At 42.2% G+C, this 27,804-nt stretch overlaps 1 non-coding gene and 1 pseudogene across 1 annotated transcript; one reads left to right on the top strand and one right to left on the bottom strand.

Moving 5' to 3' along the window:
* Positions 1-7,237: 7,237 nt before the first annotated feature.
* On the top strand, positions 7,238-9,221 carry LOC108177341 (large ribosomal subunit protein eL33-like; annotated as a pseudogene).
* Positions 9,222-13,808: 4,587 nt separating this feature from the next.
* Positions 13,809-13,997, bottom strand: LOC127493385 (U2 spliceosomal RNA). The gene has a single exon (XR_007923432.1). It is a non-coding gene; the product is annotated as a U2 spliceosomal RNA (small nuclear RNA).
* Between the last annotated feature and the right edge of the window lie 13,807 nt (positions 13,998-27,804).

Here is a 27,804-nt window from a genome sequence, read left to right as displayed (position 1 = left end):
TCCCTGCTAATGTACCTGGGAAAGCAGAAGATGGTCCAAGTGTTTGGGCCCCTGCACCCATGGGCAAGACCCAGATGGAATTCTAAACTCCTTGCTTTCCACCTGGCCCAGCCTGACTGTTGTGACCATTTGGGGAATGAGCCAGTGGATGGAAGATCTCTCTCTGTCTCTCCCTCTCTCTGTAAATCTGAATTTCAAGTAAATAAATAATCTTTTTTTAAAAAACTTTATGAAATAGAACCAAAGACAGAAAAACTGAAATAAAAGTTTATTTACATTACTTGTCACAGCAATCAACAATATTGATAACTGTGTCAATATTCCAGTTACAAAAATTTGCCTTTCCCAAGTATATTTTTCTTATATCAGAGAAGATTGGCACACAGGTTGCCCTCTTTCATAAGAGGGATTGAGCAAGGCCAGCCACTTTGAAAACAAATTGAGCTCCTTCTTTATTGATCAAGGAAATTTATTGGGAAGGCACCTGCGTTTCCCAATCCATGTTCCCCAGCATTGGTAAACATTTCATCTATTACTTTGAATTAAGTCATTGCAGGTTACTATTATAACACATAAATACACACATGTCTTATGGGGAAGAATAATGCACCATGTTTGCATTCGCTAATGGGCAGGTGCAGTTTATTGGATCAGCCAACTCAGAAGCAACTAGGCCGAGCCAGCGTTGTGACGCAGTAGGTTAACCCTCCGCCTGCGGTGCTGGCATCCCATATGGGCTCAGGTTCTAGTTCTGGCTACTCTTCTTCCTATCCAGCTCTCTGCTGTAGCCTGGGAAAGCAGTAGAAGATGGCCCAAGTCCTTGGGCCCCTGCACCCACTTGGGAGACCTGGAAGAAGCTCCTGGCTCCGGATCGGCCCAGCTCCCACCGTTGCGGCCATTTGAGAATGAACCAGTGGATGGAAGATCTCTCTCTCTGTTTCTCCCTCTCATTGTAACTCTACCTGTCAAATAGATAAACAAAATCTTGTGCTCGCTTTGGCAGCACATATACTAAAACTGGAACGATAAATGAATAAAATCTTTTTTAGAAAGAAGTAACTATGCTTTGGAAGCCTGGAAAGCTGCCTTGAGGTTTAATAATCAAGAAAAATTCCCAAGGAGTAGGGACATAGGATGTATAGGGCAAGCACAAAAGGATCGAAGTAACTTTCAGGAAACATTCGGGAATGCAGTATTTCATTTCAAAATGATCCTCAGTACCTAGCGGAAATCTGGAAGTCAGTTGGATGCTAAGTACATGGTTACTGACTATGCTCAGGGGATCTGTTCTATGCCAGGAATTAAGACGATAAAATTATAATACATGGTAAAAAGTCGTGAGCCTTAGGAAGTGCAAAAAAAAGCTCTCTGGGAATTCAGACGTGGGAGAGATGAGGAAATGACTCTGAGGTGGCAGGGCCTTCGGCGGGGCTACAAGTCATCTTTGCCTGGGGGGTCTTTTCCTAGTCACACTGCCCCTTAGTCCCATTTCCTCAGCTCACAGCACTCCCCACAGCCGGTGCCCGCAGGGTACCAAACACAGACACGCACGTGAACCGCAGCTGCCCCTGGGACGAGCCCGGCCATCTCTGCGCCCCGCGCTTCCAGAGCCCGGGACGCAGCCACAGGGGCACGGGTTCCCTTAGGCCCCGGCCCCCGGGCGCGAGCGACTTCCCTGTGCACCTAGGTCCTCCGCCCCCAGTGCAAAGGCTGGGCCCCCGACCCACACACCACGCCAGCCTCGCACCCGCGCCCACCTACGCGGCCCTGCCCTGCCCTCCCCTCGCGGGGAACCCGGACCGTTAGCCGCCCGCGCCCGAGGGCGTTGCCGCCACCCGCGAGCCCTCCGCGGCCCCGCCCCGCCTCCTCGCTCACCCCTCCCCCTCCCCGCCGCGGTCACCCCATTCATCCCGCGGCCGCAGCCACCAATCACCGCGCACCATCGGCGCCGCATCTGGCGATGGGGCGGGGCTTCGCGAGGCGCGCGCTCGCTCCCTCCCCGCCCCGCCCGGCGCTCGCGGCCAGGCCGGGTCATTCCCGGGCAATGACCGGACCTCGTCCCCGCGCTGACCCTGCGAGCGACGTGGGGGTGGGAGCGGGGGCAAATGAACCAGGGGGAGCAGAGTTGTGTGGGATCCCAAGGCAGATGCCGGCCTGAGGGAAGAATGGAAAGCGGCCTTGACTCCCTCCCGGTGGTCCCACGCCAGTGAGACCCCAGAGTCCAGGCTGGAACGCGGGGCGCCCCGGGTCTGGAGACGCAACTCAGGGGAAGTCGGCGGGACGGCAGAAGAGGCAGTACGAAAATATGTCCCTGTGGGCAGCTCGGCCAAGGCCTGGTGCTCTGGAGGGCCACTGGAGAGAAGCCTCCAAGTCTTAACTCATCTTTATCATCCCCGCTGAGCCTTGCCAGATAAACTGGGCTAACCCTTGCGTGGCTGCCGCCCGGGGCGAGGGTGGAACAGTGACAGGCGGCTCCCGTTGAGGTTAAATATATATATACATACATACATACATATATATGATTTTTGTGCTCTCACAAATTTGTGACGTTGACACTCTTTCTCCTGGTGTACTTTACAAACGGGCTGATATTTTTTTTTCTACTGAGCCATCTTCCATGAAGGCTGACTCACCAGAGAGGGTAAGAAAAGGAAACCTAGTGGTTTTTCTGTTGGCACCGAGGTCATACACTGCCTTCCCCCACCCACCCTGCAAGTTCCTTGTAAACCTTAGAGGCACCGAAAGCAGTTTTTTCACCCATGGCTGTTAGATTTTTCACTTCTGGTTCAATCCTCCCAACGTGTCTGGAGGGTCAGATGTAGAAACAGGCCCAGAGATTCTGGCCCAGGTCAGACGTGTAAGGAACCAAGCCTGGGCCCTTTCCACACCTCTTTGCCCCAGATCATGAAGTTTCAATCCACAACCAATGGAAGGGGGCAAAGGAATCCTGTACTGTTTGCAGTCCCTAGCAGAGGGATGGTGCGTCTAGCCGAGAGCAAGCTCTACTTGGAGACGGGTTTGCATTTCTTGACAACCACGTAAAGTACAGAGTTTGCATGTTAGGACATTTCCTTGAGGCCTCGACATGTGCCATATGGGTTGATGGCTTTGTAGCCCTAACCTGACCTAAAACAAAACCCCTTTGGGTGGTTGAGTTGCTGGAGGGCTGCCCAAGTCTTGTTCAGGCGCTTCAGCTTTTGAGGCAAGCAGAGAACAGAATAGTTTGATAAGGACAGTTAATTAGGTCACAAACTGTTTTGTAGTGAGACTGAGTAGCCAATTACAATGATACTTTTAATTCAATCTGATTTTTATTTTTTCAAAACTTTTTATTTATTTGAAAGGCAGAGAGAGAGAGAGAGAGAGAGCTTTCAAATGCTGGATCATTCCCCAAATGCCAGAGTTGGGCCAGTCATAAGCCAGGAGACCAGAATCCAATCTGGGTCTCCCACTTGGATAGCAGGGACTCAACTACTTGAGCCATTAACTAATCCAGTTTAACAGATTGGCCAGGGCAGGCGCTGTGGCAGTGGGTTAACGCTGACCTGAGGCACTGGCATCCCAGATGGGTGCCAGTTCAAGACCTGGCTGCTCTGCTTCCGATCCAGCTCTCTGCTGTGGCCTGGGAAAGCAGTGGAAGATGGCCCAAGTCCTTGGGACCCTGCACCCACGTGGGAGACCCGGGAAGAGGCTCCTGGCTCCTGGCTTTGGATTGGTGCAGCTCTGGCTGTTGCGGCCAATTGGGAAGTGAACCAGCAGATGGAAGACCTCTCTCTCTCTGCCTCTCCTCTCTCTGTGCAACTCTGACTTTCAAATAAGTAAATAAATAAATAAATCTTTAAAAAGAAAAACCAGATTGGCCAAGTGTATCTGCTCCATTCTCCATGGTATAAGCACATGAAGGTGAAGGAGAAACCTTTGCTGACCTGTGGAAAAGATACCAGCACATAAAGTGACATACATTAGTACAAGGCCAGAGTGTCAGTGGAGTAAGGGAGGGCAAAATGTAGAAGAGAAGTGTTCCCCTGTAGGCCTACCTACCACCCGGCCCCTCTCTGTACTCCATCATGTGTCTCTTCTACGTTAGTTTCAGTTTCTACCCTGGGAACTTTCCCTTCTAGATAAGACATACTGTTATGTCTGACATTAGCCCCTTTACTTTTTTTCTCAGTGTGCTTACCAAAAGTTGTAAGGTATTGTTCTTTTGTGATTAATTATCTTGTTTAAATGTGCTTGTCGTATCTTCACACCATGTTCCCTATTTGGACTCACAACATGTTATAATGAGGACTGTATTTATCTGTATGTCTGCGAGTTCCACTTGTTTTGGGGCTCCATGCAGACATGATTTTGTTTCCCACGATACCCAGTGCTTAGCAGCATAATGATTGACACATGGTCAGTGCTCAATACGTATTTGCCAAGTTCATATTCCAGATCACTTGGCTTAGGATATAGGCCTGAGAGTAGTAGGAAAGAGGCTAAGCACAGTAGGCTGGAGCCAGATTGTGAGGGGCCAGAGGAAGGCATTTCTGTCCCATTTGTTACACCTGTGCTGTCCCACCCAGCAGCTCCAAGCCAATGTGGCTATTGAGTACTTACAATGTGTCTAGAGTGACTAAAGAATTATATTTAAAATTTCTTTTAGTTTTAATTAATTTACATGTTCTAAAGTATATGTAGAACAACTTGGGTATATGAATCTATAAATTTCATGAAATCAAAATATAGATCAAATTATTTCTGATAAAAATATTTAGGATCTAAATTAATAAATACTACAACTATATAGGATTTTTGAGAATTTTTATCATGTAAAATATATTTTTTTCTTTTTAAGCAGTTATTTAAAGATAGACACACACACGCACACACACACATGTGCGCATGCACAGAGAGACAGGCAGAGAGAAAAAGAGAAAGACTTGATCTAATAATGGCATCTGAGAGGTAGGCCTGGTGGGAGGTGTTTAGGTCACTGGGGTCATGCCCTAAGAGGGTGTATTTCAAGAGTGTTTTGAGTACTCAAGTTCAAGTTCTACCTAGTTGTTCTCTCTTTGCTCCCTGGCTCACCATGTGATCATTGCTCCACAGACACTGGACTACTGGGCCACCTGATCCTTACCTGTAACCTGCAAGCTACAATCAACTTTCTGTTCCCCAAGAAGCTCTTTTCAGGTATTTTAGGTAAGGTAATGAAAGTGGACTAATACAGATGGAAACAACTGAATTATATCTACAGATAAATGGATAAACAAAATTTGGTCGGTCTATCTATCTATCTATCTACAATGGAATACTATGCAACCTCGAAAAAGAATAAAATTCTGATACATGCCACAGTGTAGATTAGCCTTGGAAACATTATGCTAGGTAAAATAGGCCAGAAGTAAAAGGACACATGTTGCATGATTCCACTTATTTGAGATACCTAGTATGAACAAATTTCATAGAAAAGAAAAGTAGAAAAAAGAAAAGAAAAGTGGAAGGGTAGGTGTGAGGTGCGATGGGTTCAGCTGCCACTTGGGACACCTACTTCCCATATCAGACAGCTTGCTCTGCTTCCAATTCTAGCTTCCTGCTAATGCTTACCCTGTGAGGTGGCAGAAGATGGCTCAAGTACTAGAGTCCCTGCCACCAATATGGGAGACTCAGATAGGGGTCCCTAGGTCCTACTTTCCATCTTGTCCAGCTCCAGCTGTTGTAGGCATTTTTGGAGTGAACCAGCAGATGGAAACTCTCTCTCTCTCTTTCTCTTTCTCTCTTTTCCCTTCTGCCTTTCAAATAAGTAAAAATAAATAAACTTTAAAGAAAAGGAAAGTCGAATGATAGTTACCAGGGGCTGGGGAAAGAAGAAATAGGAAGTAATTGCTTAATGGGTGTAGAATTTCAGTTTGAAATGGTGAGAAAAATTCTGTAATCAAATAGGGGCGAAAATTGCATAGTATTGTGCATATACTTAATGCTACTGAATTGTATATTTAATTTAATTTAATTTAATACTGAATTGTATATTTAAAAATGCTAAAAATGATAAATTTTATGTTATGTACATTTTTATGCAATAAAATTTTAATGAATTCCAATTATTTTTACTTTTTAAAAATGTGGCTACTACAGGGGATTCCAATTCAATTCCATCAAGATGGCATGTACCAATGCCATCTCACTAGTCAAAGTGATCAATTTCAGTTCACAATTGATCATACTGATAGGTCTAAGAGTCAAAGGGATCACATAAACAAGACTAGTGTCTGCTAATACTAACTGATAGAATATAAAAGGGAGAGAATGATCCAACATGGGAAGCAGGATACACAGCAGACTCATAGAATGGCAGAGGTCCTAAACAGCACTCTGGCCTCAGAATCAGCCCTTAAGGCATTCGGATCTGGCTGAAGAGCCCATGAGAGTATTTTAGGCATGGAAAGCCAAGACACTCTGGCAAAAACAAAACAAAACAAAACAAACAAACAAAAAAAAACACCAACAACAAAACACCTAAAAGAAAGATCTCTGCAAGTGAGATCCCAGTAGAAAGAACGGGCCATCAAAGAAGGAGGTACCTTTCTCTGAAGGGAGGAGTGAACCTCCACTTTGACTATGACCTTGTCTAAATAAGGTTGGACTTTGTGAACTCAAGAGGCTTCCATAGCCTTGGCAACCCATGACAAGAGCCTGGGGAGATTACTGGTGCCATAAACAAGAGTGTCAATTTGTTAAGTCAACAACAGGAGTCACTGTGCACTTACTCCTCATGTAGGATCTCTGTCCTTAATGTGTTTGTTGTTCAATGTGAATTAATGCTATAACTAGTACTGAAACAGTATTTTACACTTTGTGTTTCTATGTGGGTGCAAACTGTTGAAATATTTACTTAATATATACTAAATTGATCTTCTGTATATAAAGATAATTGAAAATGAATCTTGATGTGAATGGGATGGGAGAGGTAGCAGGAGATGGAAGGGTTGCGGGTGGGAGGGAAGTTATGGGGGGGGACCATTGTAATCCATAAGCTGTATTTTGGAAATTTGTATTTGCTAAATAAAAGTTAAAAAAAAATGTGGCTACTAGAAAATCTTAACTGACAGGTGTGACTTTCAATCATGGGTCAGCAGAATGGCTCCTGCAAAAAGAAGGGCTGTTCTGCTGTCAGTGACAAGTCCTTCCACCTGATGGGTTTCAGGAAGCATGTCCCTGTGGCACTCATAGAGATTCTGAATTTTCCTCGAAGATGATGGGAACGCCAGGTATGTGCATCAGTATCAGGCTTAACAAAGCTATATGTCAAAGAAATGATGAATGTCCTATACCATATTCTTGTGTGGTTGTTTTAAAAAAATAAACTGTAATGAGAATGAAAAATCTCTAAACAAACTCAATATACTGGTTATCTAGGTACCTGACACCAATTTAAAAAATCTTTAGAGAGCCAATAAGGATGAGAACTAACCAATGATTGTTAAAGTTATAAAACCACTAAAACAAATAGCCCTCTCATTATATTTCTATTGGACAGGAGTGTGTTAGACAGTTGGGAACCCTGAGAGAGGATGAGTAAATTTCTGTGATGGGAACAGGTGTTGGGGTATTGTGTGTTTGTGTTCCAGCTACTCCATTTCCGATCCAGCTCCCTATTAATGTGCCTGGGAAAGTAGCAGCAGATGGCCCAAGTGCTTGGGCCCCTGCACCCACATGGGAGACCCAGAAGAAGTTCCTGGCTCCTGGCTTCAGCCTGGTCCAGCCCCTGCCATTGCAGTCATTTGGGGAGTGAACCAGTGGATCTCTCTTTCTCTATCTCTCCCTCTCTGTCTCTACGTTAACTCTGTCTTTCAAATAAATAAATAAATAAATCTTAAAAAAATTCTGTGCTGAAGATTTTCACAAATGTCTCTGGTACCAGAAAGTCTGTCAGAAAGTAGGGCAAGAGAGAAACAGATAATGATGAACCCAAGAATTTCAGATTTAATTTGTTATAAAATGGCACATGAATGAAAACCTGGTGAATTGAAAACCAGAGGAAATGCAAAGCAGGATGTAATCTGACAGAGGCTTTTCTTGTGACTAAAGTGGGAACCTTCCAGAGATCATGTTTGCTGTGTTGTAATGGGCTAACTTGGCCATAAGCCCAGTGTGATGTTCTTTCTTTGTTGCGGGATCCAAGGAGTTAATATGTATGAACAGTCTCTCTATTTTGAGCTGAGAGGCACAGGAAAGGTGTCAGAGTTAAACTATGATATTTCTTCCATGTGTTTGGGGCAATTCTTCCTGTGTACTCTAGCTTCTGCAGAAACTGTAGCTTTGGATGATTTTCTACCTGTGAAAATATTTTATCTTTAAATAAAACCGTTTGAAGGGTTGTCCATTATGACTGCCCAATGCCTCCGCAATAGAAATCACTCCAAAACTGCATCATCAACCAATTTAAGAATGTTGCTCTTAAAAAAGAAAAGATGTATGCATGTATATGTGTATGAATTTGAAAGGCAAAGTTTCAGAGATTGAGAGAGAAATCTTCCATCAGTTGGTTCATTCCTCAAATGGCTGCAAAAGCCAGGGTTGGGCCATGCCAAAGTCAGGAACTCTTTTGTTTTATTTTAAGGTTTATTTATTTATTTGAAAAGCAGAGTTCCAGGGAGAGAAGGGCAAACAGAGATCTTCCATCCACTGCTTCATTTCCCAAATACCTGTAATGGCCTGGGGCTGGGCCAGGCCAAAGCCAGTAGCCAAGAACTCTATCCAGTTCTCCCACATAGGTGGCAGGGATTAAATACTTTGGTCATCACCAGCTGTTTCCCAGGAATGTTAGCAGGAAGCTGAATCAGAAACACGGTAGCTCTGTCATCTTGAATCTGTGGAGGCCCTTTGGGGAAAGGATCTCTAAAAGGCAGATATATCTGGAAGGCTGTGGTGCAAGGCCATTTTTGCTGTCTGTAAAGGAGCTCTCTAGAACCAAGGGGAACACATAGCACTTCTTAAAATTGAAGGTGATTATGCTCAAGATGATACTGAATTCTATTTGGGCAAGAGATGTGATTCCATGTACAAAGCAAAGAACAACACAATAACTCTGGTGGCAAACTCAGCAAAACCAGAGTAATCTGGTAACTCACGTTCATGGAAACCGTGGCATGGTTCATGCCAAATTTCAAAGCAACATTCCTGTGAAGGCCACTGGACACAGAATCCATGCGATGTTGTAGCCCTCAAAGATTTGAACTAGTAAAAAATAAAATAAAAAATTTTTTGAAAGGCAGAATTACAGAGAAAGGAGGAGAGACAGAGAAGATCTTCCATCCACTGATTCACTCCCCAAATGGTCCCAATGGCTGGGGCTGGGCCAGGCTGAAGCCAGGAGCCTGAGGCTTCATTCACATCTCCCACATGAATGCAAGAGCCCAAGGACTTGGGCAGTCTTCCACTGCTTTCCCAGGTGCATTAGCAGGGAGCTGGATTGGAAGTGGAGCAGCTAGATCTCAAACTGGTGTCCATATGGGATACCCCGTGTTACAGGTGAAGGTTTAACCTGCTATACCACAGCACAGGCCCCATATTTGTTCTCTTGAAAGAAAGAAGGAGGGAAGGAAGGTAAGAAGGAAGGAAGGAAGGAAAGAAGTAAAGAAAAAAAATGAAGCACCAAGTAGCTGTGACTCAAACCATGCACTCCTATATGGTATGCAAGGGTCCCAAATTCCAGTTTAACCTGCTATAGCACAACACCCATCCCAGTTCAGTTATTTCTAAAGGTTCTTGTAGGGCTTACAATTAGGTGCCAATCTGACCATTCTAATATTTGTCAAAAGCCAATTCCTGAACCTATCTGTCTACAGCATTGTTGCTGGTCTGGGAGTAAGGGAAGTATATATCTAACACCATCTAAATTCCTTTTTCCTACTCCTAAGTGGTTAAATAGTATACTTGATGGGACTTTGCTGATAGCTCATACTATATTGCTCTGATCATGGCCTGAAGTTTGCATTACATTTCTAGATATTACAAGTAATTGATTTTTTGGAGTAAACTGTTCCTTTCTGTCAGTTCTGAGAAGACAGCTATTTCTGTGCTCATTATATCCAAGGCATTCTAAGGCTATGTTTGTTCTTGACACAGTAGAAATTAGAGGTAACTATTGAAAAGCTGAGAAGGTCCACTTTGACCTGAATCTTTCAGGTAACAAGGTTTAACTTAACCTGGTAATGATTCCAGCATCCACTTCTCACTTTAATGGGGACATATGGGCATTATAAAGTTGCCTGGGGAAATAAATGAGACCTGGGGAAGAAATGCTTACTAGTTTGTAATTGCCCAAGATTTAGCTATTAAGATTTGACTCCAAAGAGAAAGCTATTACAAATCATTATTTTGTAAATTAGGAAGCTTGTTGATTGATTTCTTCTTATGTGATGCCAGAGAATGCATCTCAGCTAAAAGTGCTGAAGGATTAAAAGATACCAGAGTCAGGGCAGGCACTGTGGCACAGTGGGTTAAAGCCACTACTTGCAATGCTGGCCTCCTAAATGGGCTCCAATTGCTCCATTTCCAATCCAGCTCCCTGCTAATGCACCTGGGAAAGCAGTGGGCAATGGTCTAAGTACTTGGGCCCCTGCACCTACATGGGAGACCTGGAAGAAGCTCCTGGATCCTAACTTTGGTCTGGTCCAGTCCTGTCAGTGCAGCCATTTGGGGAGTGAACCAGTGGGTGGAAAACCTCTCTTTCTTTCTTACCTCCTCTCTCTCTGCAACTCTGTCTTTCAAATAAATCTTTAAAAAAGAAAACATACCAAAGTCTTTTAAAATAGGAACAACCATAACCTATAGATGGCAAAGTTCTTTAGTCCTCGGGATGGTTCTGGAAGAACCATTATGGTATTATAACATATGATGCATTTACAATGTCTGTATCCCACATTGTCATAGGGTGAACATTTCTGGGTTCTAAATTTGTTGTAGTAGTCGCTGTTATTATTATTATTGGTTTTTTATCTGAGAGACATTAATTATGGCTTCCTGTCATGCCTTGTCTTCTTATCCATTGACAAATCTAAGATATTTTTCTAAAGTATTTACTCACTACCATGAAATAGAAGGCTTTATGGGAATGGGGGAACCACAACTATTGACTGCTTCTTTTTCTCAAGTGTTCATAAAATCCCAGATCCACCAATTGTTTGATCTGAATAAATACTCGTACATATTTTAAAATCATGTAAGCAGTATAAGCATACAGCCTTTGAAATAAGACAATATTTCTCTAAAACAAACTATTTTATAAAATCTATTCTGTATCTTCATTGTTTACTGAATATACATTCTTTACACATTTGTACACCTTTGTTTCAGCTTGTTTAACTTAAGAGTTAATTATGATATTTTCCATGTTGCTACATCGTCTTTAAAAATATGTACACTAAGTGCACCATAGCTATTGCTTTAGTCACGGATGCTCAGTGAAAATTTCTAGGCCTTGAACTAAACCTACTGAACAAAAAATACTGAGGTGAACTCAGGAACCTCTATTAAATAAGTTCCTCTGCTTTAGCAAAGGTATTGACCCTGAGAATCAAGGACAGGAGGAGCTGTAGGAGTGACTCTGATGCTGAATTGAAAAGTCATCATTTTCCACCCTGGTAAGCAATGTTGTAATAAATACTCCTTTGAACATATGTTTTACCTTCTTTAGATAATTTCTTTAGTTTTTGTTCTGTCATATATTTTTACAAATACAGGCAGAATTTTTTTACCTACTCTTGACTTTCTTATATCCTTTTCCTGAATTAGTTAACAAATATTTCCAATAACAAACATGATTTTAGCTACATTTTTTATTTTTAAATATTTATTTTATTCATTATTTGATAGAGTTACAGAGAGAGAGGTAGAGCCAGAGAGAGAGAGAGAAAGAGAGAGAGAGGTCTTCCATCCACTGGTTCACTCCCCAATTGGCCACAACTGCCGGAGCTGAGCTGATCCGAAGCCAGGAGCCAGGAGCCAGGAGCTTCTTCTGGGTCTCCCATGTGAGTGGAGGGCCACAAGGACTTGGGCCATCTTCTACTGCTTTCCCAGGCCATAGCAGAGAGCTGGATCAAAAGTGGAACAGCCGGGACTCGAACCGGTGCCCATATGGGATGCCGGCACTGCAGGCCAGGGCTTTAACCCACTGTGCCACAGCACTGGCCCCTAGCTACATTTTAAATTGTAGATGCTACATGGGCAACAGTTTAAATTTGGGGAAGTAAACAAAGAAAGATCAGATTCTCCCATTCTCTACCTGGTTGACTAATCAGATTGGAGCAGATGGCAGTGGCAGCGTGTGGTAGGACTGCAGCCATCCATGAAGAACTGATTGAGGAACTGATTGGTGGTAAAAGCACTAACTCATGTAGGGAATGTTTTTTTTTTAAAAGATTTATTTATTTATTTGATAGGCAGTTACAGAGAGGCAGAGGCAGAGAGAGAGAGAAAGAGAGAGAGAGAGGTCTTCCATCCGCTGGTTCACTCCCCAAATGGCCGCAATGGCCAGAGCTGAGAGCTGATCCAAAGTCAGGAGCCAGGAGCTTCTTCTGGGTCTCCCACATGGTTGTAGGGGCCCAAGGACTTGGGCCATCTTCTACTGCTTTCCCAGGCCATAGTAGAGAGCTGAATCAGAAGTGGAGCAGCCAGAACTTGAACTGGCGCCCATGTGGGATGCTGGCACTGCAGGCGGTGGCTCTCCCCACTAAACCACAGCATCAGCCCCCAGAATGTTCTTCTGCTTGGAAAGCCATTTCATGTTCACCATCTCATGAGATTGTGAGGAAGCCATGCTCAAGCTTGTCAAGCAGTTTACCCAAAACTCCTCTTTGTTGTCTGAATGTGGTTTTCTGCCTCACAGCATACTCTCTCTATATTTATTTACTGGAGATATTTTCCAGAGAGTGTTTATTATTTTATTCTAATTTTAATTTTAAAAATTGGGCAACTACAGTCCCATCAGTTCAGTTAAAATAGAAAAGAAAACAGGTAATTAACAACAATTAGTTGCAAAGTTCCGCAAAGTTCCTACAGGTACTGTAGGAAATATAGAGCTGACAAGGCACAGCCCCAGGCTTAGACACTTAAAAAAAGAGATTTATTCATTTATTTATTTGAAACACACACACACAGACACACACACACACACACAGAGAGAGAGAGAGAGAGAGAGAGAGAGAGAGAGAGAGAGATAGCTCCCATCCACTGGTTCACTCTCCAAATGGACCTAATGGCCAGGGGGCTGGGCCAGGCTGAAGCCAGGAGCCTGGAACTCCATCTGGGTCTTTCATGTGGGTGCAAGGGCCCACACATACTTGGGCCATCACTACTGCATTCCCAGGTGCATTAGTAGGGAGCTGTATTGGAAGCAGAGTAGCCAGGACTTTAAACTGGTGCTCATATGGGATGCTGGCGTTGCAAGTGGCCATGACATTAGCTCCCCTGGGGGCTATCATCTGGGGAATGTACAGAGTATGCTTAAAGCAAGAGAAGACCAGGAACCAGAGGATATTGTGTGTTCTTCCTTTACAGTTGAGGTAAATGAGCCTGGGCATCATGGATTCCACACTTGAATTATTGCAAATACTCCTACTGTGCTGGTCTCTTGTCTGGGGCTTCAAGAGCAGGACATGGCTTCCTGTGCCCTTCTGTATTTGGTCCCCTGTGGTCATGCACTGCCATGTGTAAAGTGGGCATATATTAAATACATCTTGAACTCAATCTCTTCTAAATGGAATATGCTTCATGATATTTTTCTTCATGTAACAGTATTTATTTAGTTTCTACTCTGTGGTTGGCATTTTTCTAGGCACTCAAGAGATCAGGAAACAAAACACAGAAAACTTTCTGTTCTTCCAAAATCAAAACAAAAAAGAATTCCCCCTTTTTTTAATTCACTTTGTCCTCGGATAGAGGATGTATCAGATATTAAACTGGTAAGAACAGATACTACACTTCATCTTAGCCAAAAGGCCGAGAGTGATCAAGAATCCCTTTTTGCTTCCTGGGATTTTGATACCAACATGGTCTATACTGTAGGAGTGATGTTAAGAATGTCTCTACTTTCAGCTTCGGTTCTTCTGTACCTCATGTTGCTGAAGTAGCACAATGATTTCTAATAAATGAAAAAATTTCCAGTACCTCCCTTTTACTTCTTTTTGTTAATCTTGACTCTACATAAATCTGAGTTTTGCGTAGAATTTTTGAAATTGTAGGAAAGGGTCTTGGCAGAGACAGAGTGATGAAAATGCAGCAAATGTTTTGTGTTAGTGAATGATCCACGTGGTTTGTGGAGCCATTAGGTGGAGAAAAGATCAGGGAGTTGGTTTGAGACCAGAGTTGAGGTCCTTGGGAGAAACCACTTAGATCTGGGGTAACTGAGAGTGATTTGAAGCTATTTGAGGAAGGTCACTATGGTAGTGGTGAGAAAGATGCAGCAGACAGGTTGAGACAAATTAGGAGCATCTTACACACTGTTGGTTATGAAATATTAGGCCCATACCAGGACAGCAGGGATGAGACAAGGGAAAAGACACTGCAGAAGCAGAAACAGCAGAGCTCCATGGCTGATGGGATGAAAAGAAGGAGAGAATTTGTTTTTCTCTTAAATGATAATTTTATAAGTCAATTTTTAAAAAAATTATTTATGTGAAAGGCAGAAAGAGACAGAAAGAAATCTCCCAGCAGAGGCCAGGACAGGATGAAACCAGGAGCAAGGATCTCAATCCAGTTTTCCCACATGGGCTGTAGGGATCCAGCTACTTGAGCCATCATCTGCCATCCCCTAGGACATACATTAGCAGGAAGCTGGAGTCAGAAGCAGGGCTCCAATGTGGAATACAGGCATCATAAGTGACAGCTTAACTACCAAATTCCTCCTCCAAGGAGAAAATTCTTGATGAGAATGAAGAGATTTCTGGGAGGTTTGTGGTGATTCGTCATTAAAAATGCAGGACAATAAGGAGGCTTTTGATTGATGGATACAAGTAGTATAATGAATGCAATCTGGACATTCTGTCCCAATTATCTAGGACAACATACTTCGCATCATTTATATCAAGTAATTACATTCAGTTCGACTCAACACATTTCTCATGTTCCTGCCACTTGCTAAGTGTTAGAGATTATATAAGGCAAGTAAGACAAACACTGCCTTAAATGGCTTCAATATGATAGACGAAGTAAATACAAATAGTAATAAAATGTAAAATAAGATGTTTCATAAGAGAGGTAAAGGAGCCATCAGGACCCAGAGAAGGGGAAGATGATATAGCTCTTTAAGGGCAAGCTGTAATGGTTAGAATAGGATAGGATAGAAAAACAACTTTCTAATTGAAAATATTTTACTCTAAATATACCTACTGAAATGACCAAATTCAGAAACATGTAACAAAAGTGAACTTGATATGCACTCAAGTATAGTGGATATACTATGAAATTCCAAGTGAATTCCTTCGATGGGACAGTCTAAGATTTGTGAGTGAAAATCCAGGCCTATAAACATCTAAGGAAAAGGGATGACAGAGATGATTTCAACTTACTGTAGACTATACTTACAGACTGAAGCTGGCATACTTTGGCAGTCTCTTTATTCTACTCCTGAACTGATTGAAATGCCACAACCTGGGCCTTTGGGTGAGTTCCTAGGCAACTCAGCTAACAAGGGCAACTTCTTTAACTGCTGCAGAGAACCTTGTAAGCCCTTGGACAAACCTCTTTTGAAACTCCTGATTTTCCAGTACTACTTTCCTGAGTTCATCTGATAAAAGCAGATCGACATTTTCTCCCAACTATCAGTTGTAATAGGTGATAATGAAGTTGTACCACACACTGGTTGATGTCTAACTCCTTCCATCTGCATAGGTATCTCTGGCAGTTTGTGCCTGGTTGAGTCAGGAATAGTGAGTCTTCTAACTTTTCCTTAAAATTTCAAAGGAGTCAAACACTCCAGCCTGAATGCCAGTTATTATATCAGCTCCTGTTCTTCCTGAGCAGGCAAGTAAGTTTCAATCCATGTGCCTTCTTCTCTTCCCCATTCATTTTTTGTAGTCTCCCCATTTCTTTCCATAATAACAAGCTGTTGCCTGTCTTACCGCTTTCTGTCTTTCTGTAGTATCAGGTTTGGAATCCTGTTCGTGATGGTTCCACTGACTCTGTCTTGGTTGTGGACCATAAACTTTGTCTTACATTAATAATTGTGAACCTTTGTTTAATAATTACAAAACTGCCTTCCAATCTCACATTGATCATTAATTGCAGAGTGAGAAAGATCAGGAGATGTGGTTCTGTGTCCTCTTAACCACAGCTGGCCAGTCATCATTTTCACTGTGAGGGTTGTCTTATTACCAAACAGGAACACCTTGTACTCTCCCCACATTGGTCTCAGGTGCAGAAGGGTTGTTGGAACCACCCAAGCAGACTTTCCAACCCTCTCAGCCAAAGCCCTTGCCCTATCCCACACAGGAAACTTAGAGGCAGATGCAGCTAAGGATTATACCCAAGCCTCATGAATAGGAAGTGTTGATTTTAAGTATACTTTTAAATAAGCTCAATTCCAGCTATTTTCAGAGAGTCTGTCTAGTTAAAAAAAAGACCACTTTTTGTGTTTCTATTTCATAAAAGTAACACAGATGCATTGTAGAAAATATGAAAATACTAAAATTTGAAGAAAATAACCCAAACTACCCATCATATCACAACTCATGCGTAAAGGCTTATATTATTGTGTTTTCTTTTTTCTTTTGCTTATAAAACACAATTTAGACAAATATACCTTAATACACATATACTCTTAATTTTTCACTTTAATTTTGCTTAACAAATCCTGTGTGTGCGTGTGTGTGTGTTTGAATCGCAAATCCTTTGCACTCTGGTTACCTCTGGAGTTATCCCGTTTCCCTCTGTTAGACATTTACCTGACACAAGACCTTTGTGTCTGGTCTTCTAGGACATTTGGCTGCATTTCATTTATACAGCAAGTCCCTGGGGCTGGGGGATTATGTTATTTTCCCAGTTCTAGTTAGAGTATCTTATGTTTTTGCTTTAACAGCCTAATGTGTAATCTGATTACTCTTATGCAAGGAAAAGTAGACCAGCAACAACCCTAGCTTGTTTCAGGAATTGTGAGTTTCTTTAAAGACTTGGGCCTCATGAAAGTGTCTCAGGCATGGAAAGCCAAGACACTATGGCAAAAAATGACCTAAATGAAAGATCTCTGTGAGTGAGATCTCAGTGGAAAGAAAAGGGCCATCAAAGAAGAAGGTACCTTTCTCTGAAGGGAGAACTTCCACTTTGATTATGGCCTTGTCTAAATAAGGTTGGAGTTTGTGAACTCAAGAGGCTTCCATAGCCTTGGCAGTGCATGACAAGAGCCTCAGGTGATTACTGACGTCATAAATAAGAGTGTCAACTGTTAAATCAACAACAGGGGTCAGTGTGTACTTGCTCCCCATGTAGGACCTCTGTCCTTAATGTGTTGTACTATGAGAATTAATGGTAAAACTAGTCTTCAAACAGTACTTTATACTTTGTGTATCTGTGTGGGTGCAAACTGTTAAAATCTTTAGTCAGTATGGAGTTGATCTTCTGTATATAAAGGTAAGTAAAAATGAATCTTAATGAAGAATGGGATGGGAGAGGGAGTAGAGGATGGGATGGTTTGCAGGTGGGAGGGTAGTTATGGGGGAGGGAAGAACTGCTATAATCCAAAAGTTGTACTTTTGAAATTTATATTTATAAAAGTTTTCTATTAAAAAAAAAGGGTTGGGCATAACATGGGGCCATTCCATTAAACTTATGCATATAATGGTCTGTACTGTCCTGGAAAGTGATAATCAGAGGATTACCAACATTTGGTCAAAACTCAGAATGTTCAGTTGCTGCAACCATTCTTGTAAAGTCAATAACCTGATGGCCTCTAGGGTTCAGGGCTGGCTGTGACTGTCAGTGGAGATTCGTGCATTCGAGGAGTTGGAAATGAGGAGAGATAATTAGTCATCATTTCCCCCACATTTTGGGGGTAAGAGGGTGTTTTTCTTCTGGACACTTCAGAGGAAGTCAGACCCAGAACCTCAGTTGTGTAATTTGTTTCCAGAAATCATAGTGGACACTAGAATGGGCTCTTAAAAACATTGACTAGAAAGAGAGAAGTAACATTCCCAGTGGAATTCAGTAAGCAAGGAGGGTCTATAATAAAAGGTAACTATTTGAAGATTCAGAAAATAGGACATTTTTGTTTCTGTCCCTTAAAGAACAGCTTGATTAGTGGAAACTGACTGTGATGTCACCTACTGCCATTGCCAGATCAATATCCCACATTTGGTACTTTCATATTTAATTTAGGCAAAAAAGTTTGTGTCTTATAAAATCTTTTTTCTTGTTTTAATTATGTTTGTTTGATTGTATAGCCTTGGCTCAAAATTACTTTAACTTCTAACAGAGGGAGATGCTACAGTAGACCACAGTAAATATCAGTATTCTCTAAATTTGTAAACATTGTGAGTCCAAACACCTTGCAGAGGTTGTGACCCACTCCTTGACATACAGTTAACCACAGTGAATTAGAGGATAAATGTATAAGCTTTTTGGTGTGAAAGCACCTATACCTTATGGACTGCAGAGCCCTTTGTCTTAACTTTAGAGAAGAGTGCAAACTAAAAATCTGTAATAATAGCCAAGTTGATAACACGTCCAACATATTAGCTATTGTGTCCACCATTTGCATGTATCATATCATCTTCATCACAACCTTATGAGGCAGTTAGTGTGATAATTCCCATTTTGTAAACCACAAAGAGGTAAATGGCTCTTCCAAGGTCATGAAGCCAATAATGACAGAGCCAAAGCTTGAACTCCAGTCTGGCTGATGACAAACACATACCCTAAGCTTTAAGCTTTGTGCATTACTTGTTGGTAACTAGCCCTTATATCCTGGCAAATCAAAGGCTAGGCTCTTTTATCTTTTTCAGCTCTATTGACGACCTCATAACATTAATGAAGATTTCAAATAATGGCTGTGAGCCTTCTCCTGCTCTTTTTTCTGCTTCCTTCTCAAATCAGGAGTCTGTCAACACAAAATTACAAAATCAATGTGAATTTTTGTTTGAGGGAGTGCATGTTTTTCTGGCATTTAAATAGTTACAAAATACTATAGAAATTTCACTTATACTTAGATTCTGAGTAAAATATTAGTGAATAGAATAAGGACCACATTAGAATTCCAGTGGTGTTTGAAATATTAGTAAATGGAACCCAGCAGTATGTTTCAGCATACAAGTTCTTTGCAGAAATATAAAATTAATTTTAAAATGAGATTAATATTATACAGTTAGCTATATGAATGGATTAAGAAACCAATTTGATCATCCTCAGTTTTGATAAAGACATTTGATAAAATTTAATGTTCATTTTTGATAAAAGTTTTTACAAGTATCAATAATATCATTCACTGAAAAAATGTGTATAATTCAAAGCAAATACTGCTATCACACTTAATAATAATGCATAAGAGCACTAATTTTCCTATGAAAATTAATTGAAAAAGACATATATGTCTTTCATTGTACCCTACAATGAACACAGTTCCAAAAATAGTACTCAAAGCTGTTAGATTCAAGACAATCCAGTTCCTAGCACACAATAGAAATGCAATTATTTGTTGAATGAATCAATGAATCAATGAAAGACTGAAAAGGAGAGATATGTATTGTGGAACAGAGGAGTCAAAGTTACCATTAAATGCAAGAAATAAAGTGTTTTCTCAGAGAATCAACTAAAAATGACGAAGTAATAGGAACATTCAGAATAATTGATATATTAAAAACACAAACTGGGATGGCACTATGGCATAGTACGCTAAGCCTCTGCCTGTGGCGCTGGCATCCCACATGGCCACCAGTTTGTATCCCAGCTACTCCTCTTCTGATCCAGCTCTCTGCTTGTGGCCTGGGAAAGTAGTGGTGGAAGGCCAAAGTGCTTGGGCTCCTACACCCATATGGGAGACCCGGAAGAAGCTCCTAACTTTTTTTTTTTTTTTTTTTTTTTTTTTTGACAGGCAGAGTGGACAGTGAGAGAGAGAGACAGAGAGAAAGGTCTTCCTTTTTTGCCGTTGGTTCACCCTCCAATGGCCGCCGCGGCCTGCGCGCTGCGGCCGGCGCACCGCGCTGATCCGATGGCAGGAGCCAGGAGCCAGGTGCTTCTCCTGGTCTCCCATGGGGTGCAGGGCCCAAGCACCTGGGCCATCCTCCACTGCACTCCCTGGCCACAGCAGAGAGCTGGCCTGGAAGAGGGGCAACCGGGACAGAATCCGGCGCCCCGACCTGGACTAGAACCCGGTGTGCCGGCGCCGCTAGGCGGAGGATTAGCCTAGTGAGCCGCAGTGCCGGCCTGAAGCTCCTAACTTCTGGCTTCAGATCATCTCAGCTCCAGCCATTGCAGCCATTTGAGGAGTGAATCAGTGGTTGGAAGACCTTTCTCTCTGTCTTTCCCTCTCTCTGTCTGTAACTCTACCTCTCAAATAACTAAATACAAATCTAAAAAACAAACACAAACAATCTACAAAGAGTGGTAGAAGGAAGGATTCCATTTTTTTTAAGACATACTTATTTATTTGAAACACAGAATTACAGAAAGAGATAGAAAGAGAGAGGCCTTCCATCTGCTAGTTTACTCCCAAATGGCCACAGTGGCTGAAGGTGGGCTATCAGAAGCCAGAATCCATTAGTTTTGTCTGGGTCTCCCATGTGGGTGCAAGAGCCCAAGCACTTGGGTCATCTTCTACTGCTTTCTCAGGTGCATTAACATGGAGCTGGATCGAAAATGGACTAGCTGTGACTCAAACTGGCACCTATATGGGATGCCTGTGCCACAGGCAGAGGCTTAACCTGTTTTGCCATAGCACTGGCCCCAGGAAGGATTCCTTTTAAGCTAATCACAAAAATAAAAATAACCAGAAATATACTTGCCCTACATGAAGAAAATTTTAGAATTTTGCTGAAGATACTAAAATGTACATACTCTTCCCTTAGCAATTGTCACAGCAGCAATTCTAAACTGATCTACACATTAATAAGGTGCTAATAAAAATGCAGTAGCACATTTCAAAATTATCCAATTGATTAAACAGAGTTTTATATTAGTCAGTGATGGTGTGTGACGTGGAAACAGTACCCACCGTGGGGAAAGGTAATTATGTAAACACTCAAGCAAGCCCTTTGGTAATCGGCACCTATCAAAAAAAAATTGACCAAAGTTTCACTTTAGGATATTTATCTTCTAGATATTTCACAAAGTGCATAATTAAGTATGTAACAACACATGCATTCAATAAGGAAAGATATATGTGTACAATTTTCTTTATAGAATTGACTTACTTTGTTTATTAAGTAATAATGACCAGCATTTATTACATTTCAATGAAAAAGAGATACTCAAGTTTGTCACATACACAGGACCTTATTTATTTCTGAGCACTTTTCCTGAAAAACAACTTGCAGGAAAGTTGTTTTACCTACTTATTTACTTTTGAAGACATCTAACAGAGTGGTTGTTTTATTTCAAAAGCACTCATTTTTTTCTTTAAAAATATTATTTATTGAGAGAGAAAGAGACAGATACAGACACAAGGAGTGTCCATCTGCTGGTTCACACTCCAAATACCTGCATCAGTTGGGGTAGGCCAGGCTGAAGCCAGGAGTCTCCCATACAGGTGGCAGGAACCCAACTATTTGAGCCATCTTCCACTTCCTCCTAGGCTGTGCATTATCAGACAGCTGGAATCAGGATCAAAATTGAGATTCCAACTAAGGTACCCTGATACAGGGTGTAGGTGTCCCAAGCAACAGTGTAATTGGAGCCAAATGCCCATCCCTTTTTTTCTTTTTAAAGGTATATCTGAGCCCAGGTCTCTAGAGAGCAAAAACAAAATGCTAACACTTCATTCAGATTGGTGATCATCCGAAGATTTGAGGAACAATAAAGAGGAAGTAGACAAGAAAAAGTGTGAAGCAAGGCAGTAGTTCTTTATTGACTACTCTTTTACAAGGTACAGAGACTTAGCAGGTAGCTGGGTGGGTACTGTCACGCCCTATGCAGCATTTCTCTGCAGGAGTTGCAAGAAGAACCGCATCTTTGAGTAGTCCTAGAAAAGAGAAAGGCAGGAATTTTCTCCTGACTTTCTCAGAATTTTTGAAACAGAATTTTCTTCTAGGTTTCTGCTTGTCTCTTATTTCTCATAGATCAAGGTTTACACCATCAGGATCCTCCACACTCCTGTGTTGTATCATCTGGTTCTTTGGTGGCTCTTCAAGAAGTCAAAGCTTGTATCCCAGAGTGCAGTGCTTCAGCCTTAAAGTGGAGGCCAACCTAGTGTCGTTTTGATCTAGAGAAAGGAGGAGGCAATGAAGAGGCCCTGAGAAGGTATTTAGGGTTAATACCCAGTACAGACTGGAAGAAGATCATGCCTTAGGCACACCTGATAGCAGCAAGCAGTGAACAATCTTCACAATGGTTCAATAGCTGAATGGATCTGAGAAACAATCTCTTCACTTAGAAATCATTGCAGGGGCTGGCACTGTGGTGCACTAGGTTAATCTTCTGCCTGCAGAGCCAGCATCCCATATGCTCTCTGGTTCATGTCCTGGCTGCTCCTCTTTTGATCCAGCTCTCTGCCATGGCCTGGGAAAGCAGTAGAGATGGCCCAACTCCTTAGGCCCCTGCACCCATGTGGAGACCCAGAAGAAGCTCCTGGCTCCTGGCTTCGGATCAGCTCTCAGCTCTGGCCGTTGCAGCCATCTGGGGAGTGAACCAGCGGATGGAAGACCTCTCTCTCTGTCTCTCCTTCTCATTGCCTGTAACTCTACCTCTCAAATAAATAAATAAAATCTTTTTTTTTAGAAAAAGAAATTGCAGAACCCAAATTTGCAAAGATATTTTCAGCTGGTAGTATTCTGCTTCAGAGGAGACAGGACAGCATGCAGTGACAGAGCTGGTCTTCTCTCTCATGCCTCACTTGTGAAAACTGGGAGATGCATTGGCCCATCAACTGCAGGCAGATGCTATTTGCAACCCTATTTGCAAAGGTGAAAAGCTATAAACAATCGTCTAGGTAAATTATAGAATATTCAAGGGTGGGCATTGTGGCATACTGGGCTAAGATGCTTAACCCATATCAGGGTACTTGGAATCTAGTTCCACCTCCACTTCCCATCTAACTTCATGCTAATGTGCATCTGGGGAGGCAGCAAGTGATGGCTCAAGCACTTGGTCCCTGCACCCACGTGAGACCTGAATGGAATTCCTGGCTCCTGGTTACAGCCTGGCACAACCCCAGCTATTGCAGGCATTTGGGAAATAAACCAAGCAGATGGAAGATTCTCTCTCTCTTTTTCTCTCTCTCCCCTTTCTGTCACTCTGCCTTTCAAATATATAATTAAAAAATTCAAATAAGATAATTCTACTCAATGTTTGAAAATTTCTGAGGTATTTATTCTGACATAGGGATGCGTGTAACATTACATGATGGTGTATACGTTATGATTCTAATTGTGGAGGGAAAACATATGTTTTAAACATACTTCGGAAATTCTCTGAGGCAACAGAAAAAATTTTTGAAAGGTATCATAAAAGCTCTTAGGAAAGAAATCAGGAAATAAGAGCAGGAGAGAGCTTTACTTTTTACCTAATGCACATCTACACTATTTCAATTACCTACCTACCTTTCTTTCTCTCTCCTCTCTCTTAAGTTATTTGAGAGGTAGGATTACAGACAGGGAGGGAGAGACAGAGAGAAAGGTCTTCCATCTGCTGGTTCACTCTCCAAATGGCTGCAAAGGAGCTGGGCTGATCAGAAGCCAGGAGCCCCACAGGTGCAGGGGCCAAAGCACTTGAGCTATCTTCCACTGCTTTCCCAGGCCATAGCAGAGAGCTGGATCAGAAGAGGAGCAGCCAGGACTAGAACTGACACTCATTTGGGATGCCGGTGCCACAGGCAAAGGCTTAGCCTACTACACCACAGTGATAAGGTTTTAAAGGGATAATAAAGGGCCTGAGTTCAAGTACAGGCTCTGTTCTTGATTCCAGCTTCCTGCAGATTGTACTCTGGGAGGCAGCAGTTGATGGCTCAAGTAGTTGGGTCTCTGCCTACCATGGGAGAGACCTGGTTTGAGTTATTGTCTTCTGGCTTCAGCCTGACACAGTCCCAGCTTTTTTTTTTTTTTTTTTTTTAATTTTTTGACAGGCAGAGTGGACAGTGAGAGAGAGACAGAGAGAAAGGTCTTCCTTTTTTGCCGTTGGTTCACCCTCCAATGGCCGCCGCGGCCCGCGCGCTGCGGCCGGCGCACCGCGCTGATCCGATGGCAGGAGCCAGGAGCCAGGTGCTTCTCCTGGTCTCCCATGGGGTGCAGGGCCCAAGCACCTGGGCCATCCTCCACTGCACTCCCTGGCCACAGCAGAGAGCTGGCCTGGAAGAGGGGCAACCGGGACAGAATCCGGCGCCCTGACCCGGACTAGAACCCGGTGTGCCGGCGCCGCTAGGCGGAGGATTAGCCTAGTGAGCCGCGGCGCCGGCCCCAGTCCCAGCTTTTGTGGGTATTTGGCTGGTGAATAATGGATGGAAGATTCTCTCTCTCTCTCTTTCTCTCTCTCTATTTCTGTCTCTCTGCCTTTCAAATAAAATCAAATAATATAAAGGGAAAATAAGGAAACATGGAGGAGGTTGAGAGGAGATTCAGTAGAATCAAGGAAGTGAGAAATTATAAAAAAGTGGGAAAGGGAGACTATCCATGTAGCACTCATCTAGGTTTGCTTACTGGTGCTTATCAGAGTTAAAATCCTACTCTCCTACAGAGACTGGGACACAGGAACTCTGTCATTAGGTATTGGCTAGAACAAACAGTGAATTCTTTTGGCAACCTTGGGAAGACATTTTGAGGAGAGCTAGCTTTATTATAGGGATGCAGCCTTGAGCTGCTAGAAACTATGCCAGTGTTTGTTTAAATCTTTTTATAGGTCAAGACTGGGGAGTAGTCAAGAAGAGGACTCACAGGAGCCTGACTAAAGTTTGGTTAAGGAAGGAATTTGGGTAATAGGTCAAGAAAATCAGGGACAAGTGGGGAAATGTCCACTATGATCTCAATACAAGGTTTTGAAAAAAGGAGTGGAATGCTATGGGGAAACAAGATAGGGGAGAGTTTTAATTACATTCCATGCTGAAAAGACTGCCAAATTCCAGCCTCCAAAACAAAGTGTATTGTCTTTACTGTGTGTTGCTAAAATCTAAACCAGAAAACTATTTACTTCATGCATATCTGGACCCTCAGGATGAAAATTAATGTTGAAAGCTGGATTTTTAAAAAAAGGTATATTTATGTATTTGAAAGGCAGAGTTACAGAGAGGCAGAGGCAGAGAGAGCGAGAGAGAGAGAGCGAGCAAAGTCTTCTATCCTCTGGTTCACTTCCCCATATGGCCACAATAGATGAAACTGGGATGATCCAAAGCCAGGAGCCAGGAGCTTTATCGAGGTCTCCCATGTGGGTACAGGGGCACAAGGACTTGGGCCATCCATCTTCTACTGTTTTCCCAGGCCATAGCAGAGAGCTGGATTGGAAGTGGAGCAGCCAGGTCTCGAACTGGCACCCATATAGGATGCTGACGCTTCAGGCCAGGGTGTTAACCCGCTGCACCACAGCACCGTCCCCAAGAGCTGGATTTTAGCTTAAGTATCTTGCATATTATTGACTAGTTCCCAATGAAGAGAAGAAATGGTAATACGGACTGGTTTATCTTTAAGGACTAAAGGAACATAATCCTCTCTTTTAAATATCTAGATTTATCATTTAAAAATAGTTAAATTTATTCTACTAGGCTTTATTTGCATTTTGGAAATGTACAATGTGTCTTCCAATTGAGGTTGGTAATTTCATTGATTTTACTTTGTGTTCTGGCTTGCTGTGGTTTATGACTAGTGACATGGTGTCTCTGTTTTTGCATATGATGTTCATGGTAACACCCTCCATGGCCCAAAATGCTAAATGATGGAGTTGGTGCATTTAGGATAGATCTTTAAACTTAGTGTACTTTTTTTTAAACTTTTATTTAATGAACATAAATTTCCAAAGTACAGCTTATGGATTACAATGGCTTCCCCCCGTAACGTCCCTCCCACCCGCAACCCTCCCCTTTCCCACTCCCTCTCCCCTTCCATTCACATCAATATTCATTTTCTTTTTTTTTTAACTTTTATTTAATGAATATAGATTTCCAAAGTACAGCTTATGGACTACATTGGCTTCCCCCTCCCCCCCGATGACTTCCCTCCCACCCGCAACCCTCCCCTTTCCCGCTCTCTCTCCCCTTCCATTCATATCAAGATTCATTTTCAATTTTCTATATATACAGAAGATCAGTTTAGTATACATTAAGTAAAGATTTCAACAGCTTGCACCCCCATAGAAACACAAAGTGAAATATACTGTTTGAGTACTCGTTATAGCATTAAATCTCAATGTACAGCACATTAAGGACAGAGATCATACATGAGGAGTAAGTGCACAGTGACTCCTGTTGTTGACTTTACAAATTGACACTCCTGTTTATGGCATCAGTAATCTCCCTATGCTCCAGTCATGAGTTTCCAAGGCTATGGAAGCCCTCTGAGTTCTCCGACTCTTATCTTGTTTAGACAAGGTCATAGTCAAAGTGGAGGTTCTCTTCTCCCTTCAGAGAAAGGTACCTCCTTCTTTGAAGACCTGTTCTTTCCACTGGGATTTCACTCACAGAGATCTTTCATTTAGTGTTTTTTTTTTTTTTTTTTTTTTTTTTTTGCCAGAGTGTCTTGGCTTTCCATGCCTGAAATACTCTCATGGGCTTTTCAGCCAGATCGGAATGCCTTAAGGGCTGATTCTGAGGCCAGAGTGCTGTTTAGGACATCTGCCATTTTATGAGTCTGCTGTGTATCTCACTTCCCATGTTGGATCACTCTCCCCTTTATTTATTCTATCGGTTAGTATTAGCAGGTACTAGACTTTTTTATGTGACCCCTTTGCACATCTCTTCCCTCTCTTATTCCCACTCTTATATTTAACAGCGATCACTTTTCAGTTAACTTTCAGCATTTAAGAAGAATTGTGTATTGATTACAGTATTCAACCAAAAGTATTAAGTAGAACAAACAAAAAAATACTAAGAGGGATAACATATCAAGCTGCTCATCAACAGTCAGGGTGAGGGCTGATCAAGTCACCGTTTCTCATAGTGTTCATTTCACTTTAACAGGTTTCCTTTTTGGTGCTCAGTTAGTTGTCATCTATCAAGGAGAACAAATGGTATTTGTCCCTTTGGGATTGGCTTATTTCACTCAACATAATGTTTTCCAAATTCCTAACAGGGATCACTTTTCAGTTAAAATTTAAACACCTAAGAATAATTGTGTGTTAATTACAGAGTTCAACCAATGGTACTAGAACCAAAAAAAAAATATTAAAATGGATAAAGTATTACATTGTACATCAACCGTCAGGACAAGAGCTGATCAAGTCACTGTTTCTCATAGTATCCATTTCATTTCAACAAGTTTCCCCTTTGGTGCTCAGTTAGTTGTTGCCGATCAGGGAGAACATATGATATTTGTCCCTTTGGGGGATTTCATTGTTTCTTACTGCAGTATAGTATTCTAACGAGTACATATCCCATAATTTCTTTATCCAGTCTACCGTTGATGGGCATTTAGGTTGGTTCCAGGTCTTGGCTATTGTGAATTGTGCTGCAATAAACATTAGGGTGCAGACCACTTTTTT

Source organism: Oryctolagus cuniculus, chromosome 5, assembly GCF_964237555.1.
Source record: "Oryctolagus cuniculus chromosome 5, mOryCun1.1, whole genome shotgun sequence".
Lineage (NCBI taxonomy): Eukaryota > Metazoa > Chordata > Mammalia > Lagomorpha > Leporidae > Oryctolagus > Oryctolagus cuniculus.
The sequence above is the reverse complement of the archived record's forward strand: the minus strand, read 5'-3'. Positions and strand labels throughout refer to the sequence as shown.